We start from the raw sequence: 19,383 nt of genomic DNA, 5'->3' as shown, positions 1-19,383 counted from the left end.
TAGGCTCCCCATCATCCCTCGAAATACATCCTTAATGAGGCAAACTGATGCCGGAAGGTGCGAGATACGTGCTGTGGGATGGATGAGAAGGAACAATCCAGGGATGCCTTGGGCTGTCTTGCAGAAGTTCGTTTCCATTCTTGTGGCGTACACTCTGGAGTCGTTTCTACAGTCTCCTGAGGGTAGCACTATAAACTTGCGAGTTGATCGTTGCACCAGTAGAGAGGACATCAAACCGAATTACCCCTTCAGAGTCCTATGTCGTCATGACTTTACCGGCTGAGGATCCCGCTTTTAACTGTTTCTTCGGAGGACAGGTAAAAAACGGAAATGAGCGTTTGGCGTCATTGGCCAGGAGGCCCCTTGTGGGGCAGGTCCGGCCGCCTTGGTGCAGGTCTTCTTACATTCGACACCACATTGGGCGACCTGCGCGCCGGATGGGGATAAAATGATGAGGAAGACAGCACAACACCCAGTCTCTGAGCGGAGAAAATCCTCGACCTAGCCGGGAATCGAAACCGGTCCCGTAGGACGGCAATCCGTCACGCTGACCACTTCTTTTTTTTTTAATCTCATTTTGTTCGCTTTTGTTCGTTCCATCTGCTCGGGGCGGACGTCGTAAGACATCCTTTTATGCTCGTTGTTCATCGATTAACTCAGTTTTTTTATTACAGAGGGCACGTAACCCTCTGACCGAACACGCTGAGCTACCGTGCCGGCTGGCCACTCAGCTATCGGGGCGGACCAGTGGAGAGGGGGTGTGGCGCCAGTCCATGGATTGATATTCTATTTCTAGTTCGAAGTGATCCACCCGTGTCCCTAAATTGTGCGATAAGTTCTTGCAAATTAGGCTTGTAGTACCACAATTTTTCTAAAACAATTACAGCAGCTGAATAATTAATTTTGTTTCCATAAAATGTTAAAGCTAAATCGTCGATGCGTTGCTGTGAAGTAGGAACCAGGAAGGCCAGGCGCAGGTCGTCAGGATAGTTTCTGATATGGTCCCAGTTTCCATAAAAAAAATTCCAACGCAGACATTACCTGTGAACAATAATCTTTATTTAAAATGTAACCGTACCTTTTCGTTTACAAAACGTCATATACACTCTGTTCCTCACTACAAATGTTACATATTTTACTTCACTCTGAATAACATCATTTTTAGCAGGCTCATCTGCAGCTATCTCCAATCCCAAATAAAACGGTTTGACACCTTGAAACAATTTATTCTTACATTTACATTGATTCTCCAAATCAGTCCATGACTTTACTTTAGTTATATCAGCACTAGTCTCCGGCTTAGAATACGTAACAAATTTAAAACCTGTGACTGTTAATGTCAAAAACAAGCCGGGTATGGTTATTAAACATAGAGGACTTGTCATATTTGTGTCCAATGACTTTATTATCGGTGACGAAGCTCTCATTACACGTCTGAATGTAGTACATGCCGATTGTCATATAATCCATTGTTTAAATGTTAAGGAGGAAATGGCGTCGGACACGTCGGACGTGGACGCCGAAGCGGAGACTATTTGCATATCGTCGGATGAAGACGATGAGTCGGTATCGCCGTGCACGTCCGAGGCGTTGGATACGCCGACGGAACATTCTCACTAGGCCATATTTCGGGAGAATGTGTAAATGGCGTACGGAGTATACTCAGTCCGACGGTCTTCGATTTGAATATGGGAAAATGGGTACTACAGAGAAATATGACGACGTTCGACAAAAAATTGTTTCGATCAGCCTCGCAACGCGCTAACAATTCCGCACAGATGGTCCTCTTTTGCTCTTCATGGTCTTCTGTTAGGTGGGCGCACACGCCTCTCAATATCCCAAATGGGATATACTTGAGTAGCGAGGTGTTTCAGTGTGATCCGTGGATAACGTGGAATGAGAGAGTCAGCACGTTGCAACGTTGCAGGAGTTATAGCTGTGTTCGGCTGGCCGGCACACGCAAGATCGGACAGGTTTGCGCGAGCTTGTTGCAGTGATGGCAGACGCCTTGCCCAACGAGTCACTGTGCCTTTGCACGCTGCCAGGTCTGATCAGACACTCTGAAAGCTCCCATGTGGTGCTCTGCTTGGAACGGAGCCATTCTGAAGGCTGCGCATAGTGTAGTCACCTACCGGAATTTCATGAAACTATAGGGGCTGAATCGGGAATATTCCGCGACGTCCCACAACAAATTCCGCATTCGATATTGGATGAGAAATAAAAATGAATTGCATTAATTGAATGCCCATCTTACTGCTTTCATACACTAGTGGCCATTAAAATTGCTACACAAAGAAGAAATGCAGATGATAAACGGGTATTCACTGGACAAATATATTATACTAGAACTCACATGTGATTATATTTTCACGCAATTTGGGTGCATAGATCCTGAGAAATCAGTACCCAGAACAACCACCTCTGGCCGTAATAACGGCCTTGATACGCCTGGGCATTGAGTCAAACAGAGCTCGGATGGCGTGTACAGGTACAGCTGCCCATGCAGCTTCAACACGACACCACAGTTCATCAAGAGTAGTGACAACCGTATTGTGACGAGCCAGTTGCCTGGCCACCATTGACCAGACGTTTTCAATTGGTGAGAGATATGGAGAATGTGCTGTCCAGGGCAGCAGTCGAACATTTTCTGTATCCAGAAAGGCCCGTACACGACCTGCAAGATGCGGTCGTTCATTATCCTGCTGAAATGTAGGGTTTCGCAGGGCTCGAATGAATGGGTGAGCCACGGGTCGTAACACATCTGAAATGTATCGTCCAGTGTTCAAAGTGCCGTCAATGCAAACAAGAGGTGACCGAGAGGTGTAACCAATGGCACCCCATACAATCACGCCGGGTGATACGCCAGTATGGCGATGACGAATCACGCTTCCAATGTGCGTCCACCGCGATGTCGCCAAACATGGATGCGACCATCATGATGCTGTAAAGAGAACCTGGATTCATCGGAAAAAATGACGTTCTCCACCCAGGTTCGTCGTTGAGTACACCATCGCAGGCGCTCCTGTCTGTGATGCAGCGTCAAGGGTAACCGCAGCCATGATCTCCGAGCTGATAGCCCATGCTGCTGCAAACGTCGTCGAATTGTTCATGCAGATGTTGTCTTGCAAACGTCCCCATCTGTTGACTCAGGGATCGAGACGTGGCTGCACGATCCGTTACAGCCATGCAGACAAGATGCCTGTCATCTCGTCTGCTATTGATACGAGGCCATTGGGATCCAGCACGGCGTTCCGTATTACCCTCCTGAACCCACCGATTTCATATTCTGCTAACAGTCATTGGATCTCCACCAACGCGAGCGGAAATGTCGCGATACGATAAACCACAATCTCGATAGGCTACAATCCGACATTTATCGAAGTCGGAAACGTGATGGTACGCATTTCTCCTCCTTACACGAGACATCACAAGAACGTTTGACCAGGCAACGCCGGTCAACTGCTGTTTGTGTATGGGAACGGTGCTCATGTCAGCACGTTGTAGGTGTCGCCACCGGTGCCAATCTCGTGTGAATGCTCTGAAAAGCTAATCATTTGCATATCGCAGCATCTTCCTCCTGTCGGTTATTTTTCGCGTCTGTAGCACGTCATCTTCGTGATGTAGCAATTTTAATGGCCAGTAGTGTATATTGCTCCGGTGTAAAGACACCTTGGATGTGTTCCAATATGCTGCATGAGTATGAGATTTCAGCAGCTGGGCTACGGTACGGCTGGCCTATGTGACAGAACACGTGTTCCGCAGGTGCGTCGCTGGTGTACGTGACGCCCGCCGAGGTGACGGCGGCGCTGCCGCTGGACCTGGCAGCGGAGTCGCGGCTGCCGCTGACGCTGCTACGGCTGCGGACGCTGCCTGCCGACGCCTCCGCGCGCTTCCGGGCCAACAGCTCGCTGCCCTCCTGGCTGCACCTCGACTCCAACTCTGGCCGCCTCTACCTGGTAGCCGCTCCCCAGTTCGCAACACGAGGTTTGTAATAACGACTGTGGTTTTCGGAATTTACGCCCCCTCTTCTAGTTAGTACCCTGGAGATGCGTACCCCTTGCTTTTCTATTCATTTTTTTTAAAATTACTGTCTGATTCAGTCTGGGGCCATACAAACAGTATTACTACCGATTACTTCCTCTTAAGAAGTCATAATCACATGTTCTGTTCAAAAAGAGAGGAAAAGGGGGGAAAGTAAAATACCAACCTCGATATCTCACCGATCCTTCCCTTCAATTAGAATTTTGCCTGTTCCATCAAACACAATGGAAGTTATTATTTGATATCTTAACAAAGGTCCTGCCATCGTGCCCATATTTCCTTCCAATGTTTCCCAGATCTTCCTCTCTGTGCTGTGTTCAATTTACGTCAAGCTTTAGAATCACCTTACTTTGTGCTTTGATTACATTATTCTATTCAGATTACTTACTTACTTACTTGAGTTACGCGACAGACCGTGAATCATAAGCGCCCGGGTTCGATTCCCGGCTGGGTCGGAGATTTTCTCCGCTCAGGTACTGGGTGTTGTCCTAATCATCATCATTTCATCCCCATCGACGCACAAGTCGCCGAAGTGGCGTCAAATCGAAAGACTTGCACCCGGCGAACTGTCTACCCGACGGGAGACCCGAGTCACACGACTTACTTGCTTCAGTTTATCGCAAGCACAAGAAAATGAATTAATGCAAAAAGGAAAGACATAAAAAGAAATACAGAATTAATCAGAGTAGGACCACAGAAATAAATGCTCAGGCTCTGTAGTGTAAGGTGCTTTAATAGGCCACCCAGAGAAAGCGAACTTTGAGTTGAAAAATTTGTTACATAAAACAAATAGAAAATTATTTACGAATGTGAACTTACGAAATCAAATGGTTAAAACATCGCCTTCAACAAGGGATTCTAGTTGTGGAAACAACCAGCTACAAGCACTCACTGAATGCTAACACAGGCCGCCTGGCATCAGCTTTACACAAGACCTTGCAACAACGTGGACAGAAATTAAAAAAAAAAAATACAATTGCCACACATAAAATATTTCAATAAGTCACTGAGGCAATATAGATCACCCTTTTAAAGAAAACTCACCAGAGCTCGGGACCATATGTGCATTTCGACCAACACTTTGATTAATAATTACGATCATTACGTGCGATAAAACACGTGACTGCCCAAACGCTCAGGGAGTAGCACGACTTAAAAAATTGTCTGTAAAACAAATGAAGCTTTAAACTAAACTGTCGAATATAATAAAGGCTCAATCTAAAATTTTAAATAGCTGTACTAACTGTAGTCGCTCTGTTCCCAAACAATTACGAGTGGACACAGTTCTGAATTAAATGAGCCAGAATATGCTTTAAAATAGTAGCAGACAAATCAAGCTGTACGCGGTTTGGCACTGCTACTTTACGATTTCAAAAAGTAGAATACAATTTTGCAAAACTAGTACCATTGCATAAACAGCACAACAAGGTGTGAGTTACTAACACCTCATTACAGTTAAACCTTAGCACTGACGATATTAAGGGAGAGCACCAATTTCAAGCAGTTATCTCGACGAAAGGAAGAAACCATTTTCATGTAAACCAGTCGATGCTCACCATTTTAGAAATGCAGCACTGTAGCTTCCACAAATAGGTTCAACGAGTCAGTGACTCATGAACTGTGAATGCTCGACAACCGTGAAGATAGTATTTAGCAGACGTCTCGACTTATTCAAACAGAACGCACCCTGCTCCTTTTACTTTAGACCGTGAACGCCACCGCATACCGCGGCTATAAAGGACCGGTGCCTTCTAAATTTCAGTGGGGCAATGCATAAGCAACATACTGTGTCCCAGTGCAAGCACCTGGTGCGACTACATGAACTCAAAATGAAAGCACTGAAGAAACCTAACACTTAAGCGAAGGCACAAGGCAGAGTGCGGCGGTAGACTCACTCCGCGCCTGCCCCCGTTCCTACTTCAACCATCGATGGCACGATTCGCCCGGTTCCTAGCGGACAGCCATACATGCATCCACGAGGTGGAAGCAAGCCTTTGGGGTCAAGTACGGACTGGGTCACTCTCCTCATCTAATTTTCATCACTTATCTATAAGATCACATCTCAAATGCTTCGATTGTCATTTTTTCCGGGATTTCCACAGACCATGATTCATTTCTATACGATGTTGTGCTCCGGCTTTTTATGTCCTCCGTGCTTCGTCCGTCGCATATCTTTAACTTCACTTTGTCTACTTCGTGGTCCGCAATTCTGATGTTAAATTCTGCAATCTCATTTCTGCCACTTCTAAGGATTTTCTTCTTTCTTCAGGTTCATCTAAATCAATAATCTGTACTCATTAGATTGGTTCTGCCATTCAGCAGGTCGTGCAATTCACCCTCACGATCGCCGAGCACAGCACTGTCAACTGCGAAACTTATCATCGATATCCTTTCACTCTGAATTGTAATCCCACTCATGAACGTTTCTTTAATTTCCTTTATTGAGTAGGCGAAAGACTACATCCATGTCTTTATAATCTGAGCGCTTCGATCTTGGTATTCCATTCTTACTTTTCCGTCTTGTATATATTGTATCTTACTCTCCTTTCCCTATTGTCTACACCTATTTTTCAAAGAATTTCTAATATATTGTGCCATTTTACACTGTCGAACGCTGTTTCTAGGTCAACAAATTTTATGAACAAGTCTTTTACTCAATCTTTTTTCGATTATCAATCACACCGTCAGAATTGCTCTGTGGTACCTTCACCTTTCCTAAACCCAGCTGGTCGTCATCTAACAGATTCATATTTCTCCTTTCCACTCATCTATGTATTATTGTTGCCAGACACTTTGCTGTTTAAGGTGTTATGCTCATTCTGTAAAAGATCTCTTATGTGCCCTTGGTAGCTGCGGGATCGTGTTATCTTTCGAATGTCTATGACGCGTCTCCATTCTCACAACTTAAATAGTCCTTTCGTTGCAATTTCCTTAATGATCTCAGTAATTCTGAAGAAACGTTATCTATGCCTGCGGCCTTATTTTAACAAGTCTTCCAAAGGTTTGTTAAAATTTCGACTCGCATTTCTTCTTTTGTCACGTCAGACAGTTCCTCCCCCTGCTCCTCGTAGTGCTCTTTACTACACTCTTTCCATCTATTCGCTCTCTTTTCTACGGTTAACAGAGGGATTCTTCATGCACTTTCAATGTTGACGCTCGTTTATCGACCGTTGTTTCACCTTTTCTGTATGCCAAATCAGTCCATAATACGACCATTTAGTTTTTAATTTATCCCCATTTTTCCAGCAGCCTTTTCATCTTAGATTCCTTATACACTCCTGGAAATGGAAAAAAGAACACATTGACACCGGTGTGTCAGACCCACCATACTTGCTCCGGACACTGCGAGAGGGCTGTACAAGCAATGATCACACGCACGGCACAGCGGACACACCAGGAACCGCGGTGTTGGCCGTCGAATGGCGCTAGCTGCGCAGCATTTGTGCACCGCCGCCGTCAGTGTCAGCCAGTTTGCCGTGGCATACGGAGCTCCATCGCAGTCTTTAACACTGGTAGCATGCCGCGACAGCGTGGACGTGAACCGTTTGTGCAGTTGACGGACTTTGAGGGAGGGCGTATAGTGGGCATGCGGGAGGCCGGGTGGACGTACCGCCGAATTGCTCAACACGTGGGGCGTGAGGTCTCCACAGTACATCGATGTTGTCGCCAGTGGTCGGCGGAAGGTGCACGTGCCCGTCGACCTGGGACCGGACCGCAGCGACGCACGGATGCACGCCAAGACCGTAGGATCCTACGCAGTGCCGTAGGGGACCGCACCGCCACTTCCCAGCAAATTAGGGACACTGTTGCTCCTGGGGTATCGGCGAGGACCATTCGCAACCGTCTCCATGAAGCTGGGCTACGGTCCCGCACACCGTTAGGCCGTCTTCCGCTCACGCCCCAACATCGTGCAGCCCGCCTCCAGTGGTGTTGCGACAGGCGTGAATGGAGGGACGAATGGAGACGTGTCGTCTTCAGCGATGAGAGTCGCTTCTGCCTTGGTGCCAATGATGGTCGTAAGCGTGTTTGGCGCCGTGCAGGTGAGCGCCACAATCAGGACTGCATACGACCGAGGCACACAGGGCCAACACCCGGCATCATGGTGTGGGGAGCGATCTCCTACACTGGCCGTACACCACTGGTGATCGTCGAGGGGACACTGAATAGTGCACGGTACATCCAAACCGTCATCGAACCCATCGTTCTACCATTCCTAGACCGGCAAGGGAACTTGCTGTTCCAACAGGACAATGCACGTCCGCATGTATCCCGTGCCACCCAACGTGCTCTAGAAGGTGTAAGTCAACTACCCTGGCCAGCAAGATCTCCGGATCTGTCCCCCATTGAGCATGTTTGGGACTGGATGAAGCGTCGTCTCGCGCGGTCTGCACGTCCAGCACGAACGCTGGTCCAACTGAGGCGCCAGGTGGAAATGGCATGGCAAGCCGTTCCACAGGACTACATCCAGCATCTCTACGATCGTCTCCATGGGAGAATAGCAGCCTGCATTGCTGCGAAAGGTGGATATACGCTGTACTAGTGCCGACATTGTGCATGCTCTGTTGCCTGTGTCTATGTGCCTGTGGTTCTGTCAGTGTGATCGTGTGATGTATCTGGCCCCAGGAATGTGTCAATAAAGTTTCCCCTTCCTGGGACAATGAATTCACGGTGTTCTTATTTCAATTTCTAGGAGTGTATAACATCACATCTCAAATGTTTCGATTGTCATCTTTTCCGGGATTTCTACAGACCATGATTCATTTCTATACGATGTTGTGCTCCGGCTTTTTATGTCCTCCGTGCTTCGTCCGTCGCATATCTTTAACTTCACTTTGCCTACTTCGTGGTCCACAGTTCTGATGTTAAATTCCGCAATCTCATTTCTGCCACTCCTAAGGATTTTCTTCTTTCTTCAGGTTCATCTAAATCAATAATCTGTACTCATTAGATTGGTTCTGCCATTCAGCAGGTCGTGCAATTCACCCTCACGATCGCCGAGCACAGCACTGTCAACTGCGAAACTTATCATCGATATCCTTTCACTCTGAATTGTAATCCCACTCATGAACGTTTCTTTAATTTCCTTTATTGAGTAGGCGAAAGACTACATCCATGTCTTTATAATCTGAGCGGTTCGGTCTTGGTATTCCATTCTTACTTTTCCGTCTTGTATATACTGTATCTTACTCTCCTTTCCCTATTGTCTACACCTATTTTTCAAAGAATTTCTAACATATTGTGCCATTTTACACTGTCGAACGCTGTTTCTAGGTCAACAAATTTTATGAACAAGTCTTTTACTCAATCTTTTTTCGATTATCAATCACACCGTCAGAATTGCTCTGTGGTACCTTCACCTTTCCTAAACCCAGCTGGTCGTCATCTAACAGATTCATATTTCTCCTTTCCACTCTTCTATGTATTATTGTTGCCAGAAACTTTGCTGTTTAAGGTGTTATGCTCATTCTGTAAAAGATCTCTTATGTGCCCTTGGTAGCTGCGGGATCGTGTTATCTTTCCGAATGTCTATGGCGCGTCTCCATTCTCACAACTTAAATAGTCCTTTCGTTGCAATTTCCTTAATGATCTCAGTAATTCTGAAGAAACGTTATCTATGCCTGCGGCCTTATTTTAGCAAGTCTTCCAAAGGTTTGTTAAAATTTCGACTCGCATTTCTTCTTTTGTCACGTCAGACAGTTCCTCCCTCTGCTCCTCGTAGTGCTCTTTACTACATTCTTTCCATCTATTCGCTCTCTTTTCTACGGTTAACAGAGGGATTCTTCATGCACTTTCAATGTTGACGCTCGTTTATCGACCGTTGTTTCACCTTTTCTGTATGCCAAATCAGTCCATAATACGACCATTTAGTTTTTAATTTTTCCTCATTTTTCCAGCAGCCTTTTCATCTTAGATTCCTTATACTTCCTAATTATTTCGTTCGTCAGTGACGTATACTGCTATTCTGTTATTTTTTTTCCTGAACATCTTCGTACTTCTTTTTTAGTCAATAAACTGAAGTTTTTTTTTGTTCCTCAAGATTTCTTCGCAGTGAGCTTTCTTGTGTTCATATTTGCATATCCCGTTACTGTGGTAGACCTGTTTAGTGATGTCCATTCCTTTTCATCTGAACTGCCTACTTTGGAATTCATTATCACTCACATGGCGAGTTAGAGATCTTCAGATGCATCATATCATTCCTCAGTACTTCAGTAATCCATTTCTTTCTGAAGTGGCCCACGTCAAGTTCCACTTAGAAGTAATAAAGCCAAGGTAGACAATGAAAAGCAAGTTTATTGAAATTAACACAAAACTTCGATCTCCTTCTTCGCAACGCAGTTGCACAATACCAGAAATAGTTCACAATTAACAGGATGAGATACGTCAGCGCAGTAGACTGTCATCCACTGAAAACTGAACGGCAATTTTTAGAGTAAGTACCAGTTCACGAGCAACTGTCTCTAATTACACAAACACTGCAACGGGCCAAACACCAAAATCACGGAAGTATGCTGCTGTAGAGGCCAGGCGGAGATCCCAGGTCGCGGAAGGATTTCAGGAGACCTTGTGAGGAGGAACTGCGGCAGTAATAAATGTAAAGCCCGGACAGCTAATCTACGAAGAACTACCTCACTATAGCCACACACGGTCCTGAATACTGTCGAGGCACCAGGATAGGGTAAGGCCTATTTTCGAGCACGTGATCCTGTGTAAGCGATTACGTCTGCATTGAACATACCGAGTGATGCCACTGCAGCCTGTCGGTGAGATGTGTTCTCAGAGCTGTAGTAGCGGCCCTGAAACTTTAGCTGTAGGTCACCATTGGTGTAACGTTATTATGTTGGAGGGCTATGAGCCCTGACAAAGCATCCCACCCGCATCTCAGAAGAGAGAAACATCTCTTAGTGTCGTGGGGAAGTGGAGAAACTGGGGAGCTGGTGTCAGTAAGCATAATAATGGGTACCAGGCTCTCTGGAAGGCAGTTGGAAGCCTGCAGGCCTCATGTGTGAGGCAGCCATCGGTAATGGTGCACTCTCTTGGGTGTTAGGATTATCGCTTTGCCCAACGGTGATAACGACCCCTGGGAAAACTAGTGCCCAGATTCCATCCTGAAGGCTATTGCGTTAATGGCTCAAGCGCTGTTTGTGTCTGTGTGTGTGTATTGGTGGGCGGGGGGTGGGGGGGAGGGGGGCAGGAGAGTGATGGGGATAGATTATAGATAAATGTGATTGGTATGGCAGACCATGCAGCGGGACTGCATCCATCCTATGGAGAGGAGTGGCAGGAGGCAAGAAATCAAATGAGCTCTCTGTTGAGATCGTCATGTCGGAGAAAGTTTGTTAGTTGAGTTTTAAAAGTGTAGGCGAAGATATCTGCCAGTCATGGGCGGCACTGAGAGGAAATATGCTGTATGTGCCAAAGCTATGCCGTTCTCTGCACAACAACTGCAAAATTGTGTTGACATGTACTGAGGGCTATTACCTGCTCTATTTTTTTGTGGCATCCCCTCAATTGAGAAGGTGCGAGATAAGGATCCTTTTGTTGATAACAGAGAAAATCGTGCTGGGATCTATCACTATCAACCAGGAGCAGTCCAGAAAAGGCCCTGCAAAATCTAGAATAATTCAAGACCATCAATGGCAAATCAGGTCAAGAAAAATAATCGACACGCTGGTGCTACCTGCTTGATTTGACATGTCACTCACACCACAACCATGTGTTCTATATCTTTGTCGATGTACCTCCAGAAGAGATGTTGGAAGGCCACTCATTTGCTGAGGACCATGTCCCAGTCACCCTCATGCAGTAATGTCAAGATGTAGCCTTGCAGAACTGGTGTTTGTGTCATCTTCTTGGAGCAAGAGGTGCCACTGGGAGTGACTTTTTATGCCAGTACCACCAATAGACCTGAACGTCCAGATGTTCAAAAAGTCTTGTCATCCACTCGCCAAACATTCTTCACCAATCGCATGAGTTCATGGAGGGTCAGCCCTTCTAGCAGGCGATGGCTGCAGTATCACTGGGTAAGATGGCCACTACTGCCTCTGGTTGTGTGTCAGTATGAAAGCAGACTGCGGGAGCCATATCAAACTTACGTTCTTATCGCATTGGAAGACGATAGGACGTCTGCATTGAAATATTGGGCTGTGCTAATGTATGTCATAGTAATATCCCAAGAGGAGCAGTGCCCATCTATGCAGGGATTGGCATCTCCTGGTTGGAATATTAGCACGGTCATTGGACTGTGGAAAGAGGCTTATGATACGTTAACAGGATAAATCACCATCTGTACATATAATCGTGAAATTCCTTCAATGCAAGAATGATAGCTAATATTTCCCTTTCTGTTTGACTGTAATTTCGCTGTTTCTGCCTTAGCATCTCGGAAGCAACTGGAATTGACGTTCAGCTCTGCCGACTTTGTGAGAAAAAATGGCCCCCAAGCCATAGTCAGATGCATCTGCGTCGCTGTCAGGTACTTAGAAGGGTCATATGCCGTGAGGCACATGGGGCAGAGAAGAGTCTATTTGAGATATCGGAAGTGGAGGCCCATTGCTGCTTAAGATTCTTGTGGAGGAGCTGATTTAACGGTTTGGCGATAGCTGCCATACGAGAAGCAAGTGTTATAGTTCAGTTGACCTTACAAGGATTTGAGTTGTTTGGCATCTGTGGGAGATGGTTGGTTTTGTACATCCTTGATATGATGCAGATTGGAACATATCCCTGATACAATGAATTCATGTTCCGGATATTCCAATGACAGCATGAAGAAACAACAACGTTTCTGATTGCATTTCAAATTAGCCCATTAGGGCTGAACAACGATTCCAAATTAATGGCTATATCCTGTAAATTTTTACCAGTGTCAATGGAACGTGAATGGAATGTCTGATGTGAGGTGTTCCAGATAGCATTGGAATATGGCCAATATGCTGGTAATGTCGAAGGGCAGACGATTATACCGAAAAAGGTTTAACTACGTGCTGATGGCCAGGATGCAAGGGGAGTTGCAAGTGGGCATCCTGTAAGTCTATATTAGCAAAAACTTTGTCAAGATATGCCATGATATACTCCACTTTAGAAATATTGTATGCATCGATGAAGGACTAGTGATTGATATTTGACTTAAAATCTCCATAAACCCTTCTTCCTCTTCTTCTTGCGTTACGACCTCTGTAGGACCACGAGTAGCCCCTTCGTGGACTGCACTTTCCTCTTCTTCTCCCCGAACGTCTTCATTCTTTCTCGTCTTCTCTCCCACTCTTCTTCCGAGATCTTCAGTGTCCTTTTCTCCTGTCGGCTCCGCTGGTGACATTCTAATCTTTTCCTGTATTCTTCTCTGTCGTTGATCTCCGGCATATTGGTCGGTATATATTTGTTCCTCCAACTTTCCTTTCCTTTGACCTTGATCCCCAATTCCAACCAGTCCTTCCGAAGTACAACAACCCACTTGGTTCCTGTCTTTCCCCTTGTTCTCCCTGTTGTTTCCACAATCTCTTCGTCATTCTGTCCATACTCATCCTAATTACATGTTCAGCAAACCTTGCCCTTTTGAGTCTGATTTCCCTGGATATTGTTTTCATGTTCCGGTACAGTTCTTCCCTAGGTCTTCGCATTCATCCCTCTCTATGGCAGGCAACGGTGAGGAATGCAGTATTATATGGTGCTGAGACGTCATCTTTGCCTGTGTGGATATATTACTTTTATTGTATATCTCTCTCGTCATACAGAAGACTGACCTCATCTTCTTTATCCTCTCTGTTATTTCCTCCTTGCTTCTGTTCCTTCCTGTTCTGAGTTCTCCCAGGTATTTAAATTTGTCCACCATTTGCACAGTGCCTTCCGGCGTTTCCCAGCCTGCAGTGGTATTTAATGTCTGTCTCGTTGTAGGCGATCCTCAGTCCTACCTTTCTGGCTACCTTACTTAAGTTGTCGAGTTGCGTCTTTGCATCTTCTTCCGTCTCACTTACTATTGCTATGTCGTCTGCAAAGGCTAGGCAGTCCACTTGACCCCTGTTGTCCTTTTTGTCCCCTAAATGGTTCTTTGGTATTCCCATTTCCTCGTTTATTGCTCTATACTGCCTGATCACTTCGTCCAGTGCTATACTGAACAACAATGGTGACAATCCATCTCCCTGTTTAAAACCAGTCTTGATCTCAAATTCTTCTGACACTGCTCCTTTGAATCTCACCCCTGCTTTTGTGTCTGTCAGAATTTCTTTTATAAGTTCTCATGTGGTTCCATCTAGTCCTCTGTTCTTCAGGATCCTAACAAGAGTCTGATCTGTCGATGGAGTCATATGCCTTTGTGAAGTCCATGAAGGTTATTACTGCCTTTTTGTTTTTTAAGGTCCTATGTTCTATCAGTTACTTCAGGATAAATATCTGTTCTATATGCCCTCTTCCCTTCCTGAATCCCTCTTGGCAGTCGCCAACTGTACGTTCTACCTGTTCTTCTACTCTCTTGAGGAAAAGTTTTGACAGCACCTTGTATCCGACCTCGTGTAGCGATATTCCTCAGTAGTTGTTTGCATCTCTCTTGTCTCCATAAACCCTCAGTGATCTCTACGATTTTTCAATGGTCACAGCAGGTGTGGCCCACCTGACTGCTTGTAACGGGTGCCAGAGTTCCTTCCTCCTGTAGGTATTGCAGCTCAAGATCAAGCTTGTAACCCAGAAAAATGGGAACATTCTATGCTTTAAATAACCTTTGCCTCACCAAAGGCAATAAAGAGACATGTGCTTCAAAATCTGTGACGCCGATTGATGGACCCACTAAATTTGAGGTGTATTTTAACGAAGGTCCACAGGTAGAAGCTTGGCACTAATGGTAGAATGTAGTTTGTTCGAGGGCATAGGACAGATCCAAGCACAAAATGTTCGTGGTCCACAATGTCGACCATGAGGATGTGAATTGGCAGGGAAACTGCTTGGTACTGAACCTGAACTCTGAACTGACCCTTCACCACGATGGCGTGGTTACAATAGATTTACAGTTGCTTAGAAGAAGGTTATAGTGAAGAGGAGCCCATGTGGCAATATGCCTCCCAATAGGCAATAGCGATTGAAGACCCAGTATCAAATTGAAAAACACCTGGGGTGGTGCTGATTGTAGCTTCCAGTGTTAATAACCTGTAAGCGCTTCCGCTACGGTCGCAGGTTCGAATCCTGCCTCGGGCATGGATGTGTGTGATGTCCTTAGGTTAGTTAGGTTTAAGTAGTTCTAAGTTATAGGGGACTGATGACCTTAGAACTTAAGTCCCATAGTGCTCAGAGCCATTTGAAATTTTAATAACCTGTAAGAGATACGGAGCCAAGTCTAGACAAGGAGCACATCAGGAGTTTAGATGCAGATAACATCGTCCGAATCAGAATCCCTTTAGTCTAGTCGGGTATAACTGACAATCTTTATAGACTATCGGTACATTTCAGTTTTGAGTCCGTTTTTACCACAGGCTGTGCATTTTGCCCAACGAAAGTAGCACTGTTAGCGCTGGTGTGCTACAAAACAGTTATCACATGAAAGTAATCGGAGAGAGGTAACTGCTCGGTGCACCATCCAACCATGATATCTTTGGCAGAGGTGGCCTTGGCCAGCGAAGTAGGCCAACTAGGGACGGGACTGTGTCTAATCAGGCGAGTTGGGCAGGTGACAAGCACTTGCGATGGATCCTGCACTGCTGCCGATGAGGAGAAGGTATGTAGCTAAAGATAGGTCATTCCGGAGTGCTTCATCTGGAGAGTGAATAGGGATCATAGTCCTAACCAGCGATTCAACCTAAGATTGGTTGCACTCACGATTAAAACACTGGAAACGGAAATCCCTAAAAAGGCCTTTCAAACGGACACTCCCTATATTACTTGTTTTGTTTATTGCAGCTGAAAAGCTGTAGGTAATGTAGGTAGGAGCCACAAGCACTTGGGCGTAAAAATAGCCCAGCAAACGAAATTTTAGCACAAGGCAAAGCATGAAGTTCGACTTCAGGATTGAGCTAATGCAAGAGATGATAGATTTCTGCCCCTTGTAGGAGGGGCAAAACCATCCTCCGCTACTCGTGGGATTCCGTTGGTGATGAACAGGGTGGGCGACGTAGCTGGCATACGGCTCCAATTTTCTGTCGAACGCCTGGAATCCTTCTACCAGTAAGTCAGTATGAGAGAAGGTCTGGAGATCTGTGGTGGAGTGGTGGTGATAGTAACTGCTTTCTCTGGCATCAACTTCTCAGCTTGCTGTATGTCTCGTGTAAGTATATCAATACCTCAGTGGTCACGTCCGTAGATGTAGATATACTACAATGAAGAGAAAATGTTAGTCTGCCAGCAACTTGGAAAATGAACATAAAACTTTAATTCTTCTTCTTGAGAGCGTAATTACACAACACAAGAAATAATTCACAATTAAGTCTCTGCCTTTGAAGTGTGTGGGATACGCAATACCAGTAGACTGTCAGTCACTGCAAACTGAATCGCAATTGGTAAACTCAAATTATTGGTTCACGAAGAACTGATCGTTTCTATGAAACTTCCTCGCAGATTGAAACTGTGTGCCGGACCGAGACTCGAAATCGAGACCTTTGCCTTTCGCGGACAAGTGCTCTACCGACTGAGCTACTCAAGCACGACTGACGACCTCTCCTTACAGCTCATCTTTCCCCAGTATCTCGTCTCCTGCCTTCCAAACTTGACAGAAGCTCTCCTGTGATCCTTGCAGAACTAGCACTCCTGGAAGAAAGATAATGGGGAAACATGGGTTAACCACAGCCTGGGGGATGTTTCCAAAATGAAATTTTCATTCTGCAGCGGTGTGTGCGCTGATATGAAACTTCCTGGCAGATTAAAACAGTGTGCCAGACCGGGACTCGAACTCGGGATCTTTGACTTTCGCGGGCAAGTGCTCTACCTCCTTTCTTCCAGGAGTGCTAGTTCTGCAAGGTTCGCAGGAGAGCTTCTGTGAAGTTTGGAAGGTGGAAGACGAGTTACTGGCGGAAGTGGAGCTGTGAGGACGGTTCGTGAATCTTGCTTTGGTAACTCTGTCGGTAGAGTACTTGCCCGCAAAAGGCAAGGGTCCTGAGTCCGGATATGGGTCCGACACACAGTTTTAATCTGCCGGGAAGTTTCATATCAGCACACATTCCGCTGCAGAGTGAAAATTTCACTGTTTCTAATTATACAAAAACTGTGACGGGCCAAAATATCAAATTACCGGAGATTCGTGCTGTAGAATCCAAGTCCTGTCGATGATGATGTTTGGTTTGTTGGGCGCTTAGCTGCGCGGTCATCAGCGCTCGCGAAGTCCTGACATCTTTGATGACTGCTGGCGGCTCCATAGCGTTGGAGGCGGAGATCCCAGGCAAGTAGCCTGGCATCCGACGACTGGTCAGGGGAGGTACCAGGAGAGCTTCTGATTTAGGAACCGCTGTGAGAGTTGGGTGCAAAGCCCGTCGAGAACTCACCCGCTATAGTTGCGCGCCAACCTAGATACTGTTGAACAGCCAGGATACGATGGATCTGTTTCCGAATACATTATCCTGCGGAAGCGAGTAGTTCCGCACTGACTATTCACTCTTGGAGCGATGCCGCTACCGCCTATCGGCGAGGCGTGCGCTCAGAACTGCTGCGCCGGTGTTCGCTGTTGTAGCCCCTGCAAATTTTGCCTTAGGCCACCCGTGGTGCAGCGCTATGCTGGAGAGCTATGAGCCGGGGTACAGTACTCACCACCTTATTCCTTCCGCCGATTCTCTTAAACTTTAGTCTACTTAGTAAAGAACTATGAAACTAGATTACAAATCAAACTAACTTCTATACACGACACCTGTGAAATTATGAGGTAGCACGTCCTTCAACACAGGGAGCGAAAGGCTATCTACTTGTACAGAACCCAAATTATAGTTATTGGCGTTGGATATGAACGGCAAGCAGTAGTTGAGAAGAGATTGAGACAGGGTTGTAGCCTATTCCAAGCTTGTATATTGAGAAAGATGTGAAAGAAACTAAAAAGAAATTTGGAAAGGGAATCAAAAGAATTTAAAACAATGAGATTTGTTGACAACTCTAATTCTATCAGAGAACAAGGAAGAGCAGTTGGATGGAGTGGATAGTGTCTTCAAGGGTTTAGAGAAGCAACATCAACAAAATTAAAACAAGTATATAGCCGAATTAAGTCAGATGGTGAAGGAATAAGATTAGGAAATGATAAACTAAAATCATTTCACAAATTTTGGTATTTGGACAGAGAAATACATGGCGATGGCCGCAGTAGAGGTGATGTTAAATAACAAAAAGGCAATTCTGAAACAGAGAAACAGGGAGATGTCGGCTCAAGCACCTACGCACAGCCGGTTGAGCCGTCATTTTAACACTGACTGTAACCACGACCTCTTAGACTTTGTATCCATTACGGGTAGAAGCAAAGAGAAAATTTTGATATCGAGCATCAGTTTATTGTGTTTCTGGAGTCTAGCCTTCTGAGGGAAAAAAAGATGTTTAACTTTTAAACTACGCAACAGGAGAATGCCTAAAAGTAGAAAGTTGACTATATAACTGATGAGGTACCAAACGTAAATGGGGTGAAAAGCAATTTATGGCACAGCTTAGCTAAATGAAAGGAGATACTGAGATATCACGGAACTGTCAATTTGGAAATGTGGGGATAAATATTGTAGAGTGTGATGAAAGATTGAGTACAGTTAGCATACTCAGATGGATGTAGGTTACCGTAGTTATGTGGAGATGAAGACTTTTACACAGGATGGGCCACTGTAGAGAGCTGCATCAGATCAGTCTTCGGACTAACGACCACAACAACACATACACACTTATATGCACTTGAATATTGTACTTGGCAGTTCGTCAGCTGAACAGCCGAAGAGAGGTATTGACACTGAACATACCTACTCTGTGTTTGTTGGGACTGAAGACTACACTTAACTGCGAAATAGTATAAAGCTGGTAAATCTTAAATCGCAAAGTAAATGTAAGGTTAAAAACTTGGAACGTAGATAGTGTTCACCCAGCTTTTGGTTCTATTTAAAAAAAAATGCTGACATGAAGTAGGATGTGTAAACCATTTGGACATCTGTCATCGAGTTCTTAAAGCACACCATTTGAACACTGTTCTACTCCCCAATAAATTAGGCGCCCAACAAAGGTAGCAGGAAGCAAACCCCAGCTTTAGAGTTCCGTCGTTATAGGAAAGTGGCCTGCATGCGCTTACCACGCTTTGCGTCACAAAGCAACATATCTAAAAGAGAGTAACTGCGGTAACACATGAGTAAAGCGAACAATCATTTATTTTAAAAATCTAGATTAAAAAAAAACTCAATTTTTGCTTTTTGAGAAGGCGCT

At 45.3% G+C, this 19,383-nt stretch overlaps 1 protein-coding gene across 1 annotated transcript in view; it reads left to right on the top strand.

The window, feature by feature from the left end:
- The first annotated feature begins 3,878 nt into the window (after positions 1 to 3,878).
- Positions 3,879 to 19,383, top strand: part of LOC126155175 (proto-oncogene tyrosine-protein kinase receptor Ret-like) — a 241,641-nt gene continuing 226,136 nt past the window's right edge. The window contains exon 1 of the mRNA XM_049916212.1: positions 3,879 to 3,984. The gene's annotated coding sequence lies outside the window, so the exon portion shown is untranslated. The remainder of the gene's footprint in view (positions 3,985 to 19,383) is intronic.

The sequence above is a fragment of the Schistocerca cancellata genome, chromosome 2 (assembly GCF_023864275.1).
Source record: "Schistocerca cancellata isolate TAMUIC-IGC-003103 chromosome 2, iqSchCanc2.1, whole genome shotgun sequence".
Classification (NCBI taxonomy): domain Eukaryota; kingdom Metazoa; phylum Arthropoda; class Insecta; order Orthoptera; family Acrididae; genus Schistocerca; species Schistocerca cancellata.
The sequence above is the reverse complement of the archived record's forward strand: the minus strand, read 5'-3'. Positions and strand labels throughout refer to the sequence as shown.